The sequence below is a fragment of the Phascolarctos cinereus genome, unplaced genomic scaffold, assembly GCF_003287225.1.
Source record: "Phascolarctos cinereus isolate Bilbo 61053 unplaced genomic scaffold, phaCin_HiC Scaffold_726;HRSCAF=1367, whole genome shotgun sequence".
In the NCBI taxonomy this organism is placed as follows: domain Eukaryota; kingdom Metazoa; phylum Chordata; class Mammalia; order Diprotodontia; family Phascolarctidae; genus Phascolarctos; species Phascolarctos cinereus.
In genome coordinates, this window is record NW_027556098.1 from 425,252,739 (window position 1) to 425,271,100 (window position 18,362).

The 18,362-nt window shown below is 38.2% G+C and overlaps 1 long non-coding RNA gene across 1 annotated transcript; it reads left to right on the forward strand.

Annotated features, from left to right (window-relative positions):
* Positions 1-2,080: 2,080 nt before the first annotated feature.
* LOC144454443 (uncharacterized) lies at positions 2,081-17,823 on the forward strand. Its single transcript, XR_013482816.1, has 3 exons — positions 2,081-2,105; positions 17,063-17,215; positions 17,434-17,823. It is a non-coding gene; the product is annotated as an uncharacterized LOC144454443 (long non-coding RNA).
* Positions 17,824-18,362: the final 539 nt, after the last annotated feature.

The window sequence follows — 18,362 nt, forward strand, 5'->3', positions numbered from 1 at the left end:
CTCATTTGGAGATTTTGGAGAAAATATTTTATAAGAAATGCTGTTAATTTGAAAAATGATTTCTAGAAGGTTATGTAATTGTCCCTTTAGAAGCTGAACTCTTCTTTTGATCTGGATAGTTTAAAATCATGAATTAAGCTGTAAAAATGTAGTTACAATATTTTAAAACTGTTACATATTTAATTGGGCAAATTTTGCTTTAAAATGAATAATTTTTACCACATAATGAATTCTTATCCCAAAATCTTAAGTCTTTACACTTGTCAAATACAAGGTTATTATGTTAATTTGGTATCTCACACCATTTACTAAGTTCAAAATGGATACATGATCCATATAGATAAAGAGATTTTGACAAGACAATTAAACACAGGACATGTTACTTATCAGATTTATGGATAGGTGAACGAACAAGTTATATAGAGGAAAATTAGGTGTACAATGGATAATTTCAATTACCTTAAATTAAAAGATTTTTCTACAATGAAAACAAATATAGCCAAGATCAAAAGGAAAGCAGAAAATTTTGGGGGAGGATTATAGACAGTTTATCAGGTAAAGGTCTCATATCTAAAATATGGAAAGAACTTTGTCAAATCTGTAAGAATATAAGACATTCCCCAATTGATAAATAGTGAAAGTATATAAACAGACAATTTTCCAATGAAGAAATCAAAACAATTTATAGTCAGATAAAAATGCTCCAAATCATTATTGATTAGAGAAAAGAAGATTAAAACAATTGGCTAAAATGATAAAAGAGGAAAGTGACAAATGTCGGAGAGGCTAGGGAGAAATTGGGACACAAATTCATTGTTGGTGGAATCGTAAAATGATCCAACCATTTTGGAAAGCAATCTGAAATTATACCCAAAGAGCTACTAAACTACATTTTCCACTTGGACCCAGCACTACCACTATTTGGTCTATTTCCAAAGATAATTGGGGAAAAAGGGGAAAGAGTCCATATGTTCTGAAATGTTTATAGCATCTCTCTTTGTAGTGGCAAAGAATTGGAAATTTCAGGGATGCCCATCAATTGGGGAATGGCTGATCAAATTCTTGCATATGATTGTGATGGAGTGCTATTGTCCTTTAAGAAATGATGAACTCAATGATTTTAGAAAAACAGGGAAAGACTTGTACAAAACAATGAAGAGTGAAACCAATGGAAGATTGTATGCAGTAATAGCAATGTTATTTTAAGAATTATTTTGATTATTCTGTTTATTATAAATACCCAAATTAACTCTAAAGGACATGTGAATAAAGACATTATCTGTATCCAGAGAAAGAACTGAGAAATAGAAGTATATATAGAATAATTTTACATGCCTACATACATGCATGTATGTGTCGTGGTAGTCATCCTAGGCATAGGTGTTGAGGGAAAGAAAAAAAAGAGAAAAAAGAAATTTACACGATAAATTTGTCATATATTTGAAAGGAATAGCAAGTTGTCCTATTTGCAGTAGATTTGCAGTTTTATGTACAATCATCTTTTTTATTGCACTGTATAGGTTATTGAAATGTTTGTTTTATTCCATAAATTAAAAAATAAATTATTTTTTAAAGTAATGATTAATAATAATAATAATAATAATAATTACAAAGTCTTTGAGGAAAGTCCAAAGGACCTTGTAAATTCTTCTTATCATTAAAAGGATAATTCTTTGTTCAGGCTTTCACCTCGATTAAGTGGGCAAAACTCAGGACAAAGAGAATTATAGGAAGTTTATTATAATATGTCAAGGTAGCAACACATTGAGGGGCTCATCACTGTAGATCAGCAAGGGATTCAAGATGCAGCCAGCTTTTATTGATAATTTTTGTACAGAGATAAAAGACAATTTAGATAGGCCCATGTCAGCAAAAGGGGCATTGCATCTCAATATTTCCCCAATCACCAGTACCTGAAGGTTAACAGGTACAAACAGGCAGAGGTCACGTGTGATATGGCAACTCAAAAAGACAAGTTCAAGGGTCCCCTAACACTCCTCAACATTTGCAATGTGATGAACAGCAAGTAGTACCAAAGCAGTGGACTGGGTGATGCCTTCCTTAACTCTGATTGCCGTATAGATTGGAAAACTTGCAATTTAAAGGTTTGTTTTTCTGCATTTCTTGTGAGGTTTCTATGCCCTAATATATGGTAAATTTTTGTGAAGGTGCCAGGCACAGCTGAGTAATAAGTATATTCCATCCTATTCTCATTAAAATTTCTCCAGGAGTCTATCATATCTAACTTTTCTTTATTCTTTCTTTTATTTTATGGTTAGATTTATCTAGGCCTGAGAGGTATAAATTGGAGACCCCTAAGTTTGCTAAAACAATTTGGTTTTGTGTGTGTTTGTTTGTGCTTGTGTGTGTGTGTGTGTGCGCACACTAAAACTAGCATTGTTCTACTGTATTTCCTCCTGTAACTCACTTAACATTTGCGTTATCATTTTGGATGCTCTGCCATTTCATGAATTTATCTTTAGTATGGCTCATTTTAGCAAAATATAGTTTCCCTGATTATCTCTTTTAATCAGGGCTATTTTTGCCTTTGCTTTGTCTGAGATTATGATGGATACCCCTGCTTCTTTCATTTCAGCTGAAGCATAATAGATTTTACTCGACTTCTCTATTTTAACTCTCTGAGTGTCTTTTTGTTTGAAGTACGTATCTTATAAACAACATGTTCTTGGATTCTAGTTTCTAATCCATTCTGCTATCTTCATCCATTTTATGGATCCTATTCACATTCACAATTATAACTGCTAAATGTGCATTTTCTTCCATCTTATTCTTTTCTATTTATCCTTCGATTTTTTACCCTGTGCCTTCCTCAAAAGTCTGTTTTGCTAACCTCCCTGAATCCAACCTCTCTCTTACCCCACCCTTCCTTGGTCCTTTCCTCTCCTACTTTTGTGTTAGGTTATATGAATTTCTATTTTCAACTGTGTGTGTATATACACGCACAGATTGATACATGTATACATATGTGTGTATAGTTATTTGTATTGCATGTGTGTGCATTTGTATATGTATATGTATAGGTGTGTGTGTTTTCCCTACTTTTAACCAGTTCATTTCATCCTCCATTATAAAAACTTTTCCTTGCACGCCTCTTCTATGAGAAAAATTTCTCCTTTACCTGTCTACCATCTGCCTTCCTCCAGTGCATCTATTTTTCTCACCCTTTCATTCTTCTTTGGGGATGATCTTAATAAAATAGATTCATGCTCTCTAACTAGACTACTTCTAACCCTGCTAATGGCCATAAACATCTTAGAGGATACATGTATTAACCATCCTCCCATATAGGAATGTAAACAGTTTGACCTTTTCAAGTCCCTTATGATTTCTCATTCATATTTATCTTTTTGTACTTATTTTGCATATTGTGTTTGAACTTCATATTCTGTTCTAGAGTCTTCAGGAATATTTAAAAGTCCTCTTTTCATTAAATATTCTTTTTTATTTTTAGGTTTATACTGAGTTTTTGAGTAGTTTATTCTTGGATTTAATGCCATCTCTTTTGTCTTCTTGAATATCATATTCCAAATTCTACAGGCTGTAATATAATGGCTGCTAAATTTTGTGTGATCCTGGTTGTGGCTTCATGGTATTTGAATTCTTTCTTGCTAGGTGTTTACAATACTTTCTTTTTGACCTAAGAGCTCTTGATACTGCCTATAATATTCCTGAGAGTTTTCATTTTGAGATTACTTTCAGGTGGTGACCCATAAATTCTACTTTTCTGGGGCAGCTAGGTGGCACAGTGGATAGAGCACTGACCCTGGAGTCAGGAGGACCTGAGTTCAAATCTGGTGTCAGACACATAACACTTAATAGCTGTGTGACCCTGGGCAAGTCACTTAACCCCACTGCATAGATCAAACAAAAAATTCTACTTTTCCATTAAGTTATAAGATGGGTGGTTTTGCTTCATAATTTCTTTTTTTCTTCAGCCAAAAACAAGGGTTATTGAAGATTTGCCATATTAGCTAGACTCTTAAGGAATCTGAGCATCTATGGGCTATTGGCTAGATTATAAAAATCTGTGCACTGGCTAGGTTTTAGGAATCTGAGCAGTGGCTAGATTGTAAGAATCTGAGCATCTTAATGGAGACAAGATGACCTTATATACAGAAGGACATGGGAGGGATCTAGGAGTAGCCAAGTAATCTATGAGGTAATAGAATTCCAGGGACCTGGACCACATGTCCAAGGGAGAATGGAGAAGTGGCCTGGGGCCCCAGGGAGGTCCACAATGAAAGACCAGTTGATGGGATTATAGCCTCAGGTGAACTCCAGAGATTTGGCCATGTGGGAAAATCCAGGGTTTTTACTTTCTGGGGCCCAGATCCCAATCCCATCATTCCCCCCACCCCAAACAAATGGGACCCAAATTCTTTTGGAGTAAGCAACAAAGGTCTCGGCTTCTGAAACCACTTCCTGCTGGCAAGGGGTGTAGAGTTGAACCTCCCAAAGAGGAGGTTGGCTGGAACCAAGCACAGGCTGCATCCAGGGAATGCTGTGGAGACATCGGCTGGTACTCTCTGTTTGCTACCAACTGTAGGTGAATGACTGTAGGCTGGAAGACACAAATCTGACAGAAAAGACTGCAGGGCCCAGATATAAAGTAAGGACTAGATTTAGGGTCCAAATTTGAGAGGATAAAACATCCTTAGCTCTGTTTGGATTCAGTTTTCCAACCATGCAGTATCAAATCCACCTCATAGCCAGACTCAGGAATAGCCAGGTAGGTAACATTCCCTTTCAAAGGAACATAATGGGGAAACTGAGCCAGGAGGATCCCATGTTGGACTGAGGCTAAAATTGTCTTCTCAGCTTTTCCTAATGCTGACTTCCCACCAGTATCACTTTCTCTGAGTAGCTTGTGGCATTTCTCTCAGATGGTGGCTTATTGATTATCGATGGATTATGACTCATCAGACAACTCAAAATGAAATCCTATGATCTTTTAACTCAAACAGCAAGTTTTACTAAGACAGCTTAGGAAAAACTTTTCCAGGATTTATATCTCAAACTTAAATTTGTCCTGATGTAAAAAGCCAATCATTGGAGATTTCTATATACTTGCAAATTCTCAGCAAGCCATGCATAACCCAAACAAGCTTTTTGGCTAGTTTACACATTAAAACAATAACCAACAATAGCTAAATTATTTTAGCTGTAACCAAATTATGAAAAGTTGCTTGACATACTGATACAGAAAGTTCACCAATTTGAAACTTGAAACAAACCCATTACCAATCAGGTGACTTCAGTTTTGTTAAATGCACTTCCAAATTACTTTACACAGAGAATCAACATCTCATCATTAACAGTTAAAACTATAAATTTAAAAGAGAGTTCTTACCCAAGTTCGGAGGCTAGCTTCATTACCTTGAGCAGGGTATGCTGAACCTGAGTGATGCTTCCAGGCAAAGGTTGCCCTAGAACCCAAGGCCATTGCCAGGGGGGCCCACACTGTAGCTGCTGCCCCTTCCCCCTCCTTCCTTTCCCAGGTGGGAGAGGGCAAAATCAAATGTGAGTGGTTAAGGGTGAAACTATCTTCTCCTATGAGAGGGGTTAACAGATACCCTCTTGACGTAAGGGAAGGGAGTGACCAGATTGTACAAGTGTTTCAAAACTCCTTAATGATCAATCACAAACACCCCAGAATATGCCAAGATATTTTTAGCTGTTCTAACTTTCCCTGTAACCTCCATGAAGGAGGATTCAGAGATGCAGAGGGAAGGGAGTAAGTAAGCCTCAGGGAACCAAAAAGCAACTGCAGTTTTCCCCAATTCCTTAGCACCGAGAGAATTAACAGAAATGAGCATACACTTCTGGATAGGGCATCCATCCTTGTCCTCTATGCTGCGGAAGGTGTACCCAGGTTCATGGCCTTGAACCAATCCAGTGGACCAAGAGCCTGAGAGTGTCAGGCTGAGTGTTAGACAGCCTCATAACTGTATACCTGAAAAGCATCTCCAAGCCTTGGTGCTTGGAGAGCAACCCCAACTGCAGAGCAAGAAAGGAGGGAGGGGAGGCTTACATACCTTCCAGTCTTGGCTGGAGAAGAACTTGGAGTTAGGCAGTTTCCTTGTACAGGCCACCAAAATATGTGGTTTAGGGGTTCAAGGGTACTGGGACCCCAAAATCACAACATGCAGGTCCTGCCTGAATGAATTCAACCCAAGCCTGTTTTTAGCCAAAGAGAAGGTTTATTAGAACACCCATCATACTGGGCAGACTCTTAAGGAGACTGAACATGGATAAGCAGTGGCTAGATTATAAGAATCTGAGCCCATAATTTCTTGGTATTGGATGTCTGGGCTCTTTTTGTTTTATTGTGGCATTTGGGTAGTCTAAGAATTCTTAAAATATCTCTCCTTAATCTCTTTTCCAGGTCAGTACTTTTTCCTAGAATATATTTCATATTTTCTTCTTCTTTTTTTTAGTGGTTTGAATCTCTATTATTGTTTCTAGATATCTCAAAGAGTCATTAAGTTCAACTTGACAAATTCTAATTTTAAAGGAGTTATTTTTTTACATCTTTTACCATTTGTCCAGTTATAATATTTAGAGGATATTTCACAATAATTTTTATGGCTCTTTTGCTAAAATGTTCTCTTTTAACATCATTTTCTTCCATTGTCCTTATTTCTTTTCCTATTTTTTCCTCTAACATTCATTTTAATTTAAAGAATGATTTTGTACTCTTTCAAAAAAAAAATTTCTTTCTTTAGCTCTTCAGATATTCAGGATTTATGTCCAATATGCATCTTTCCCCCCACTCCCCACCTTTAAGGCTTCACTTATAGATGTTTTCAAGTCATTGTCATTTTCTGTGTTTGAGTCTTGAGCTTCCTTGTCACCAAAGTAGTTCCTTATGGTCCAGTTCTTTGTTGTTGCTGTTGTTCACTCATTTTCCCAGGCTATTTCTAACTTTGTACTTCATGTTAGAGTTTGGCTTTTCTTACCAGTGGAGGTGGGGGGACAGCAGGGATCATTTGGTCCCAGTTTCTGAATTTTATATCCTGCTTCTTTCATGCTAGGTCTACGGGCCTTGTAGGTTTGGGGTGCTTCCAAAGTGCTGTGATCTAGGCAAAGGTCTGATTATTGACCTTGTGGTCTGCACTCTGGTCCTTACACAAGTAGGGCCCCTGTTCCATCACAACTTTGACCAGGAATGCAGGGCTGATTCAATATTAAGAAAACTATCAGCATAATTGACCATATCAACAACAAAACCAACAGAAACCACACAATCATCTCAATAGATGCAGAAAAAGCTATTGACAAAATACAACACCCATTCCTATTTTTAAAAAAACCTAGAGAACATAGGAATAAATGGAGCCTTCTTTAAAATGATACATAGCATCTCCCTAGAACCACCAGCAAGCATCATATATAATGGGGATAAGCTGGAAGCATTTCCAGTAAGATCGGCAGTGAAACAAGGATGTCCATTATCACCACTGTTATTCATTATTGTACTAGAAGTGTTAGCTTTAGCAATAAGAGAAGAAAAAGGAATTAAAGAAATTGAAATAGCAAGAAGAAACTAAGCTATCACTCTTTGCAGATGATATTATGATATACTTACAGAATCCTAGAGAATCAAGTAAAAACTTACTTGAAATAATAAACAAATTTGGCAAAGTTGCAGGATATAAAATAAACCCACATAAATCATTGGCATTTCTATATATTACTAACAAAACCCAACAGCAAGAGGCAGAAAGAAAAATTCCATTCAATGTTACTATAGACATTATAAAATATCCGGGAGTTTACCTGCCAAAACAAACCCAGGAACTATATGAACACAATTACAAAACACCTTTCACACAAATAAAGTCAGATCTAAATAATTGGAAAAACATCAGTTGATCATGGGTAGGCTGAGCCAATATAATAAAAATAACAATTCTACCTAAATTAATTTACTTATTCAGTGCCATGCCAATCAAACTACCAAAAATTATTTTATAGAGCTAGAAAAAATAACAACAAAATTCATCTGGAAGAACAAAAAGTCTAGAATATCAAGGGAATTAATGAAAAGAAATGCTAGGGAAAGTGGCCTAGCCACACCAGATGTTAAATTGTATTATAAAGCAGCAATCATCAAAACTGTTTGGTACTGGCTAAGAAATAAAGTGGTGGATCGGTGGAATAGGTTATGTATGCAAGAAACAGTAGTCAATGACTATAGTAATCTACTATTTGATAAACCTAAAGACCCCAGCTTCTGGGATAAGAACTCACTATTTGACAAAAACTTCTGGGAAAATATGACAAAAACTAGACATCGACCAACATCTTACACCATATACCAAGATAAAGACTAAGTGGGTACACAATTTAGATATAAAGGCTGATACTATAAGCAAACTGGGAGAGCAAGGAATTGTGTACCTGTCAGATTATAGAGAACAGAAGAATTTATGACCAAACAAGAGATACAGAACATTATGAAATGCAAAATGGATAATTTTGACGACATTAAATTGAAAAGTTTTTGCACAAACAAAGCCAATGCAACTAAGATTAGGAGAGAAGTAGAAAATTGGGAAAGAATTTTTACAACTAGTGTCTCTGATAAGGGCATCATTTCTAAAACATATAGAGAACTGAATCAAATTTATAAGAATAGAAGTCATTCCCCAATTAATAAATGGTCAAAGATATGAATAGGCAGTTCTCAGATGAAGAAATTAAAGCCATCTATAGTCATATGAAAAAATGCTCTAAATCACTATTGATTAGAGAAATGCAAATCAAAACAACTCTGAGGTACAACATCATAGCTATCAGATTGGCTAACATGACAAAACAGGACAATGATAAATGTTGGAGAATATGTGGGAAAATTGGAACACTAATGCATTGTTAGTGGAGTTGTGAACTGATCCAGCCATTCTGGAGAGCAATTTGGAACTATGCACAAAGGGCTAAAAAGCTCTGCATACTCTTTGACCCAGTAATACCACTTCTAGGGCTGTATCCCAAGAGATCATAAAAACGGGAAAAGGACCCACATGGACAAAAATACTTATAGCAGCTCTTTTTGTGGTGGCCAAGAATTAGAAATTGTGGAGATGCCTATCCATTGGGGAATGGCTGAACAAGTCATGGTATATGAATGTAATGGAATACTACTGTGCTATAAGAAATTATGAGCAGGCAGAGTTCAGAAAAACCTGGAAGGACTTATATGAACTGATGGTGAGTGAAGTGAGCAGAACCAAGAGAATATTGTATACAGTAACAGCCACGTTGTGTGATGACTGACTTTGATAGACTTAGCTCTTCTCGGCAATGCAAGGATGTAAGACAACCTCAAAAGATTTATGATGGAAAATGCTATCCACATCCAGAGAAAGAATTTCAGAGTCTGCACACAGATGGAAGCATGCTATTTGCTTTCTCTCTCTCTTTTTGTTTTATTTCTTCTTTCTTGTGGTTCCTCCTGTTGGTTCTAATTCTTCTTTGCAACATGACTAATGTGAATATATGTTTAATAAGCATGTAAATGTAGAACCTATATTAGATTGCACACCATCTTGGGGAGGGGGAGGGGAGGAAAGTGGAGAAAATTTACAATTCAAAATCTTAACGAAGTTAATATTGAAAACTAAAAAGAAATTATTTTACAAATTAAAAAATAAAAACAGAAATTCAGAAGAAGACAACAAAGTCAAAACTGCTACATCAAAAGACTCAGAAAAATGTGAACTGGTCTCAGGCTCTAAAATAATTCCTGGAAGAACTCAGAAAGGATTGGAAAAATCAAATAAGACAGGGAGTGGAAAAATTGGGGGAAATGAGAGTGATGAAAGAAAATCATGAAAAAGAGTCAACAGCTTGGTACAAGAGGCAACAAAGATACTGAAGAAAAAACACCTTAAAACCAAGATAGTACAAATGGTAAATGGAGTACAAAGATTCACTGAGAGAAGTACTTGATCATAAGCAGAATTGATTAAATGGAAAAAGATATTAAAACAAATCCACAGAAGAAGATAATTCCTCAAAAAGCAGAATTGGTCAAATAGCAAGGATATTAAAAAATTCACTGAATGGGTTTTTTTTGTTCAGGCATTTTTCAGTCATGTGACTCTGACTCTTTGTGACCCTATTTGGGTTTACTTGGCAAAGATACTGGAGTGGTTTGCCATTTCTTTCTCCAGCTCATTTCATAGAGGAGGAACTGAGGCAAATAGTGTTAACTGCTAGGGTCACTCAGCTAGTAAGTGTCTGAGATGAGATTTAAACTCAGAAAGACGAGTCTTCCTGACTCTTGGCCCACAGCTGCATGCACTGCACCACCTAGCTGCCACTGGAAAGAAGAACTCTGTAAAAAGAACATAAAAAGCATTATTTGCCACATGGGAAAGAGATCTAAAAAAATTCAGTGAAGAAAATAATTCTGCAAAAGTTAGAATTATGCAAGGGGAAGGTCATGACTCCATGAGACATCAAGAAACAACCAAACCAACCCAAATGAATGAAAAAAATAGAAGAAAATACAAAATATCTCATTGAAGAAACAACTAAGCTAGAAAATAGATCGAGTGATAATTTAAGAATTATTGGACAACCTGAGAACTGTGATTTTAACAAAGAGGCTAGAAATCATCTTTAAAGAAATTATCAAAGAAAACTGCCCTGGTATTCAGGAACTAGTTGGTAAAAATAAAAAAAATTAAAGAATCCACTGAAAACTTCCTGAGATCCCAAAATGAAAACTCTTTGGAATTATTATAGCTAAATTCCAGAGCTTCCAGGTCAAGGAGAAAATATTGCAAGCATCCAAAAAATTTTTTTTTAAGTTTTTGGGGGGCAGCTGTGTGGTACAGTGGATAGAGCTATGGCTTTGGAGTCAGGAGGACCTGAGTTCAAATCTGACCTCGGACACTTGACACTTACTACCTTTGTGACCCTGGGCAAGTCATTTAACCCCAATTGCCTCACCCCCCCAAAAAAAGTTTTTGTGCCACAGTTAGGATAACACAAAATTTAGCAGCTTTTATGTTAAAGAATCAGAGTAATATGATGTTCTGAAGGGCAAAGGAGCTAGGATAACAAGCAAGAATCACCTACACTGCAAAAGTAAGTATAATCCTTCAGTGGGAAAAAAAATGGATATTCAATGAAATAGAGGATCTATAAGCATTTCTGATGAACAGACCACAGCTAAATAGAAAATTTGGCTTTCAAATACAAGACTCAAGAGAAGCATAAAAAGGCAAACAGGAAACAGAAACCATAAGGGATTCAATAAGGTTGAACTGTTGACATTGCTACATGTGGAGATGACCCTTGTAACTTCCAAGAACTTTCTCCTGATTTGGACGCTTAGAAGGAGTATACAAGGTAAGGTTGTGAGTGGAATATGAGAGGAGGATATCTTCAAAAATAGAATTAAGGTATGAGAAATGGGAACCCAATTGTAGAAGGGGAAAGGGAAAGGTAGAATGGGGTAAATTACCTCACCTAAGAGACATGAAAGACCTTTTACAGTGGCATGGGAGATAAGGGAGACTAGAGAAAAAGGCTTGAACCTTGCTCTTCTTGGAAATGGCTGAAAGAGGGAGTAAAATACATGTTTGGGTATAGAAATCTACCTTACCCTACAGGAAAGTAGGAGAGGAAGGGAATAAGAGAAAAAAAGGGGCTGATATAAATGAAGGATGATTGGGAGAAGTGCTAGTCAGAAGCAAAACGCTTTTGAGGATGGACAAAGTTAAAGGAGAGAAAGAATGAGATAAACAGGGGAGAACTAGGATAGAGGTAAGTACATGATAACCATAACTGAAAATTTTTTTTAACTATATCTCTGATTAATGTCTCATTTCTCAAATACATAGAGAACTGAGTCAAATTTGTACATATATATATGTATAATGTACACACACACACACACACACACACACACATACATATGTATATATATGAGCCATTCCCCAATTGACAAATGGTCAAAGGATATGAACAGGCAGTTTTCAGACAAAGCAATCAAAGCTATCTATAGTCATATAAAAAAATGCTCTCAATCACTATTGAATAGAAAAGTGCAAATTAAAATAACTCTGAGGTGCCACTTCACAACCGTGAGATTGGCTAATATGACAGAAAAGAAAAATAACAAATGATGGAGGAGACGTGGGAAAATTGGGACACTGATGCACCATTGGTGGAGCAGTGAACTGATTCAACCATTCTGAGGAGCAATGTGGAACAATGCCCAAAGGATTATAAAACCATGCATCATCGAGCAATCTGAATTTGAAATGTGAATCTGATAGAGGTCTGTATCTGAAAGGGAGAAAAAAGGAAAGGACCTAAATGTGCAAAAATATTTATAGCAACTCTTTAAGTGGTGGCAATAAATTGGAAATTGAGTGGATGCCCATCAATTGGGGAATGGCTGAACAAGTTGTGGTGTATGATTTTGATGAAATACTACTGTACCATAAGACATGATGAACAGGATTCTCTCAGAAAAATCTGTAATGACTTACATGAACTGATGCAAAGTGAAATGAGCAGAAACAGAAGATATTGTACATAGTAACAAAAATATTGTAGGATGCTAGAGAGGAAAAAAACTAATTAATTTCCTTAAAGTCAAAAATAAACTGTTATCTACATGAAAATATAAAGAAGATCCTTAGGAGATATTAATTACAGTCTGGATTGAACTCAGTAGTATAAACTGTTTCCATCGAAATGAAGAAGAGGTTTATTGTTGTTGTAGAATTGTTTCAGTCATATGTCACTCTTTGTGACCCCATTTGGGGTTTCCTTGGCACAGATACTAGAATAGTTTGCCACTTTCTTCTCCAGTTCATTTTACAGATGAAGAAACTGAGGAAAACAGGGTTAAGTGACTTGCCCAGGGTCACATACCTAGTGAGTTTCTGAGGATGGATTTGAAATCAGGTCTTTCCTGCATCCAGGTCTGGTGCCATCCACTGTGCCACCTGGCTGACCCTGAAAAAGAAATATGTATTCTTATGTTGAGGGCATGAAGAGGCTCTGGGTATGATGTGTCAGAGAGAAAATATTTTGTGCCTTGGTTAATGATTATTTCATTTGTTAATGGTATATAATCATTAATTTTGATGTTTGTTTATATGGAAATAAGAGTAATTATGATGGGGACAAGATCGTTCCTTCACTTATCAAAAATGTAAGATATGAAGTGGGGTTGGGATTGGAGCTAATTCATGAGAAATTCATTGCCAGGTTCTTTATCAGAAAAAAAAAAAGGTGATCTAAACATACTTCTTAGAACTCTAGAACATTGGAGAACAGGAGCCAAGAGAATGAGTTTAGAAATGAGGTTGATAGAAGATGTTCTATTGGACAGCTTAACAAGATCTGAAAATTCCTTGAGACTTTCCTGCTTCCTTCAAATACACTTGCCTCCTCCATCCATAAGGGACCCTTTATCAGACCCTCATCAGCTCTTGAACTGTAAGTTCTTTTCTTAATTGAACTTATTGAAAAATCAATCTGAATTCACTGCTTTCTCCCTCCCTCTGAAATCCCTTGCAAACTGGCTTTCACCCTCAATTTTCCTAGAACTGTTCTCTCTACAGTTATCAATGAACTCTTAATTGCCCAATCTGGCAGCTTTTTCCTTGTACTAGACATTGATGCCCACTCTCTCCTCCTGGATTCTCACTCCTCAGGGGTTTTCTCTGTTGCTTCACCTCCTACCTGTCTGACCACACTTTTTCAGTGTTTCTTGATGGACTATGGACCACATACAACCCAAACAATGCATGTTGCCCAAGGTCCATTCTGGGTCCTTTGCTATTCTCCCCCTTGGATTGACCTAAATATCATGTCTATACACATGACTGATATCTCAAAACCTCAATCCCTCCTCTGTGTTTCAGTCCCACCACCCATTCTGTTTTGGAAATTTCCAACTCACCATCTCAAAGACCACATAACACCAACATATCTAAACCTGAACACCATTTTTTTTTGCCCTGTACCCTCCTTCTTTCTATGAAAGTCACCACCATCTTTCAGCCTCCCAGCTTCATAAGGTTATTATACTGCACTCTTCCCTTTCATAGCACATATCCAATCAGCTGCCAAATCTCACTTTTGCTACCTTCACTCTGTCTCTCAAATCTGAGCCTTTCTTTCTACTCTCACAGCAACCACCTTCTTTCAGGACTTCATGACATCTTCCCCTAAGTTGGTGCAATAGCCTCTGTTCTGGGATGTTCCTGACTCAAAGTGATCCCTGGAAGTTTAGGTTCTAGATTGAACAACATCAGGTCCTCCTAAGCCTTTCAACAGTTCAGATTAGATGTGCTTACATGGCACAAGAGAAGAATATTCTAAAAGACTCCACACTGAGGGCATTAACAATTGAGTCAACTCAGTCAACTCTCATCAGGCTCCATCACTTCAGCCAAGTTATATACAAGGCCCTTAACAGGCACACCTTTTGGTCTTTGCATAACCAGCTTCACCACAAGGAAGAGCCACCTTTTTTCCTTTGTCTCCTGTATGGTAAAAATACTGTTGACTGAATTGTGAATGCCACATCTTCCCTTCAAGGCCAGGTGGGGTTTGCCACACTCTGGGTACATTAAACCTCTTTCTCTGATTCTTACTAGTTCATTGGCATTATCTGGTGGAAAGGATAAGGCAATTCATACAACAGGAGCCAGATCCACCAAAACCATCCAAGAAGGAAGCTCCTGCTGGTCCTGCAAGGGAAAGGAACAGAGCCTGGAACAGACACATGAGACAGTAGTGCTAGGAAAACTCTATTTGGTCTATTTTTCCTTCTCTCCCCTTTTCTCAACTCCTATTTCTCTCAAAAGCAGAGGAGCCAATAACAGACTGATTGGTCTTCAAGATAAAGTAATCTTTCGAAAGGTGCAGAACCTACAAGAGGGAAATTTTATATCAGATTGCCACCAAAAGGAAGGAACTTGATGTTGGCTTGGTAATGATGAGCCTCCGGAGGAAAGTGACCACCCCTTCTACAATGTAGAACAGAGGAGGAGATATCCAGGGATAGGCTGATGGGCACCATAGCTTTGGAAACATCACGTTACAAAGGGCTCAGAGGAAGCACAAGTAGGCTCCAGGGCCTCATCTTCCATGGGGGAAGTTAGCTCAAGAGTAACACATGATATTGAAGTAGCTAATCTTGAAGACGCGAAGGAAAATAATGTCAATAACAAGATAAAGCTATTGTCCCAAGAGGCCAATATGGAGTCAGAGGCGGCTCACCACCGGACTTAGATCAGAAAACAAAATGTAGGGGGCAGCTAGGTGGCACATTGGATAGAGCATCAGCCCTGAAGTCAGGAAGACCTGAGTTCAAATCCTGCCTCAGACACATAACACTTACTAGCTGTGTGATCTTGGGCAAGTCACTTAACCCCATTGCCTAGACAAAAACAAACAAATGGAAAACAAAATGTAGGGATGAAGGAAGCAAGAACAGGAATGAGAGGATGACACAAAGAGTGTGAAACTATCCAGCAAATTTAGTGTTAGAAATTCAAGGGCAGGGGCAGCTAGGTAGAGCAGTGGATAGAGCACTGGCCCTGAAGTCAGGAGGACTTGAGTTCAAATCCGGTCTCAGACCAAACACTCGACACTTACTTACTAGCTGTGTGACCTTGGGCAAGTCACTTAACCCCAATTGCCTAAAAAAAACCAAAACAAAACAACAACAACAACAGCAAAAAAAGAAATTCAAGGGCAATCATATGGCGAGTGGGTCATACTTGAACTTGTTCGCTCTGTCTCCAGAGAAGAAAACCAAGAAACAAGCATAGATGTAATAGAGAAACCAATTGAAGGTTAATTAAAAAAACCCTCAACCAAAGCTAAACTAAACACCTGCTGCCAATGAGAGCCTTTCCAGGTGGGGTGAGCTGCTTCAAGGTGTGCAGGGAGCTCAGTAGAGGCTGGGTGACCACTTCTGGCTCTTACTGGAGATTCACTTTGGGTATGGATCAAACCAAGTGTCCTTGAGGGCTCTTCCACTACTCCGGTTGTGTGTCACAGACAACCTCAAGGGATAGATCACCAAGGAAGTGTCAGAACAAGAGAAGGATGACTCCAACCAGGAAGCCAGTAACATGGATTGAGCATTTACAATGGGCCAGGATTGGCTCAGGATTCAAAGGGAAAAGGTCCCAATAGGGGAAACAGTAGGTAAGGAAATAATTACCTATAAAAATAGCTAGCATTTCTATATCACTTCAAGGTTTGCAAATCCCTTTCATAGATGACAGCTCCCAATCTGGGGCAGGCCCTTTTCACCTCACACCTGACTTATTACAATACCTTCCTGGTGGTTCTAGTGGCCTTAGCCCTCTTCCCATTCCATTCTAGCCTTTATTCAACCACTACAGGGATTTTTCCCAAAGACCAGGTCCCATCATTTCATCCCTCCTACTCAATAAATTCCAGTGATCTCCTACTGCTTCCAAGATCAAATACAAAATGCTGTTTGAAATCCAAAACACATTATAACCTATCTTCCATCCAGTAACACTGGCCTCCTGGCTGGCCCACCACCAAGACCCTCCTTCTCTGGCTGTCACCCCTGTCTCTTACACTCTTCCTCCTGTGCTCCAATTACTGACTTCCCACAGGAAGCCTTCCTCATCAACTCTTAACTCCAGTGCCTTCCCTCTATTCATTATTTCCTATTTATCCTCTACAGAGCTTGCTTTGAGTATATTTGTTTGTATGTTGTCTCCCCCATTAGACTGTAAGCTCCTCAAAGGCAGGGGCTATCTTTTGCCTCTTTTTGTATCCCTGGGGCTTAGTACTGGGGCTTAGTACTGGTTGTCCTTTGTTCTCAAAGAGGACCAAAATGACATTACTGTGCTAGGGTCCAATTTCAGTGTATCTGACTGGCTGATCAATACAAGCTCAGAATGTTCTACTGCAGGTTGGGCACAAAGAGTCCATGTGAAGATTTCAGATGGATTCTCTAAATTTACGTATCTTGCATGTCTTTTGAGCTATTTCAATTCTGCTTTGCTTATAGAGCACAGCACCTTCTCTGATGAATGTATGCCATGCTGAGCAGTCCTGTGCCAGTGTCTCCCATGTCACACAAACAATTCCGAAGTTCTTCAGAGAGACCTTGAGAGTGTCCTTGTATAGCTTCTTCTGACCACCATGTGAATGCTTGCCCTGTGTGAGTTCTCCATAAAATAGTCTTTTTGGCAAGCCCACATTTTGCATTCAAACAGTGTGGCCAACCCATCAGATTTGGATGCTTTGAAGTGGAGTTTGAATGCTTGGCAGTTGATAATCATTTAAGACCATTTGAGCCCCAATAAGGGCCAAACCCTGAACTAAGCAATAAGAAGAAGCACCCCAACATAATAGATGTGTTTTTCTTTGTTCTTTTAGTGAACTCAAAATGCGCCTTCCTCTGTCAGCAACCACAAGACCAGATGAAGCTGATCGGCATCCTTCTGTTTATGATCACTAAGGTGCCTTAGACCCTGACACTCTTTTGAATAATGGAACTTTTTCTTATCTTGGTATTTTATGGACATATGCTATGTTAAACACAAATATCCTGGATCTATAATTTCAGTTGACACTTTGACATTCTCCTATCTTATTGTATTTACAACCTATTCAATTAAGAAAATTCCTTTCTCATGCTCTGGTTAAACATATATGGAGACCGCAAATCTGAGTAACAGACATCCTGAGTTAGGGTTTAAATGTCCTCCTAAAATTGCTTGATTCAGTCAGAGTTAAAGCTTTGACTCCATGTATATGTCATTAACTTAAGAGAATAAACAGTATGGATTTAATTATCAACTAGCTTGTTGTCTCTTTAACCAACTTTCATGTCGATGAGAGAGCAGAGGACCAACTGGAGGGAGATCTCTGATTCAGGAATCATTGAGACTCTGACTGGTCTCATTCCATCTGGGATCTCAAAGTCCATTCTGTCTCTTGGGTCTCTGAAGGAAAATAAGGAAGAGGAGAGGTACAGAAAAGGAGGATTAGAAGCCAGTGGGATCATCTTCTTTTTCAAGCCCTACTTTACCTATAGGTTGCACTCTCTACCCTGAGGGCAGTGTCTCACCCTCTGTAAATCCTTATAGGCCAGGCTCTACCCTGGAAGAAAAGGGAAAGATCTCTGCCCCTCTGGGCAGATCTGATCCTTCAGTCTCTCCAGCTCAGTATGTAGAGGACCAAGGCCTGACGAAACAGGGAGCCTGGAGCTAGAGGGAATGGTCCCTGGGAGCCACAGACCCCAGCCCAGTTGAGTGTACTCTGTCCTCAGACTTGACCAACATCAATCTAAGAGACCATTTCCA